The sequence below is a fragment of the Monodon monoceros genome, unplaced genomic scaffold (assembly GCF_005190385.1).
Source record: "Monodon monoceros isolate NGI ecotype Baffin Bay Population unplaced genomic scaffold, NGI_Narwhal_1 Super_Scaffold_2, whole genome shotgun sequence".
Taxonomy (NCBI): Eukaryota; Metazoa; Chordata; class Mammalia; order Artiodactyla; family Monodontidae; genus Monodon; species Monodon monoceros.
In genome coordinates, this window is record NW_021703776.1 from 41,172,841 (window position 1) to 41,174,530 (window position 1,690).

The following is a 1,690-nucleotide window of genomic DNA, read 5'->3' on the forward strand; positions in this document are numbered from 1 at the left end:
CAGCAGAAACTAACACAACATTGTAAAGTAATTATACTCCAATAAAGCTGTTAAAAAGATATATATATATATATAGATATATATATAGATATATATACACACTCACCCCAATGTTCATTGCAGCACTATTTACAATAGCCAAGACATGGAAGCAACCTAAATGTCCATCGACAGAGGAATGGATAAAGAAGATGTGGGACATATATAAAATGGAATATTACTCAGCCATTAAAAAGAATGGAATAATACCATTTGCAGCAACATGGATGGACCTAGAGATTATCATACTAAGTGAAGGAAGTCAAACAGAGAAAGACATATATCATATGATATCACTTATATGTGGAATCTAAAAATAATAATACAAATGAACTTATTCACAAAACAGAAACACACTCACAGAGTTCGAAAACAAACTTACGGTTATCAAAGGGGAAAGGTGTAAGGGGGAGGGATAAATTAGGAGTTTGGGATTAACATAAACACACTACTATATATAAAATAGATAATCAACAAGGACCTACTATGTAGCACAGAGAACTCTACTCAATATTCTGTAATAACCTATATGGGAAAAAAATCTGAAAAGGGGGACTTCCCTGGCAGTCCCCCTTAAGGCTCCACGCTTCCACTGCAGGGGTCGCGGGTTCGATTCCTGGTTCTGGAACTAAGATCCTGCATGCCATGTGCATGGTGCAGCTAAAAAATTTTAAAAATGAATCTGAAAAGGAATGGCTAAATGTGTATGTATAACTGAATCACTTTGCCATACACTTGAAACTAACACAACATTGTAAATCAACTATACTCCAATACAAAATAAAAATTAAATTAAAAAAAAAAAAAACAATGCTCAGAGATGCATGGGTCATCCTCCCATCCTGCAGAGACATCAAAGCCAAATGCCAGGGAGGTAAAGCCTTTTCACACACTAGAGGGCAGTCTCGGAGCAGCAGTAAGTGTTTCCATGCTTATGAAGTTGTTTTGTATGGGTTTTTCTTCCCTTCTTATCAGGTTAAAATGTATCTCTCCTTATCCTAGACTCTAGGAGTCGGACTTGGTCATGCTCTTCTCTGTGGCATACCCACAACTCTTCTACAGAATGTATCACACTGTTGTTATTGTTATTAGATAAGCGGTGAGAAACAATTTTCCATTGGGCTCTTGCATTTCTGCCCATTTGAGCAAAGATACTGATAGATTTTGCTTCCAGCTATCTTTTCAAGGATGTTTGTATGGCAAACTGCCTTTGAAAATAGAGATAGTGTCTCCATTCAAGGCGGAAGAAGGCAGGTTTTTTTCCTAACCTGGGTTGATATCAAAGAAAAGGTGAAGGTTAGGCAAGTTCACCAGCAGCCTTCTTTATAACACTGGGAGCTTTCTAAGAATAGGTTCCTCAAGTTCGATACCAACCTACTATATATACCTCTACCTGGGCCACTTTACATCACCACCATGGATTTTGGTTGGGGTGGGGAATGAATCCATGAGAGTATGAAGTCCATGCTACCTGTTGTGCCATGAGTAATAAAGTCCTTTTCTCTGAGCCAGGAATCTCATGTCTTATGCCAGCATCTATGAAACTGTAGCATTTAAGTAGAGTTGAAACCTCAAAACCCTTTTTGAGTTCTGGATGAAGTGCAGTGTGTGTGTGTGTGTGTGTGTGTGTGTGTGTGTGTGTGTGTGTGTG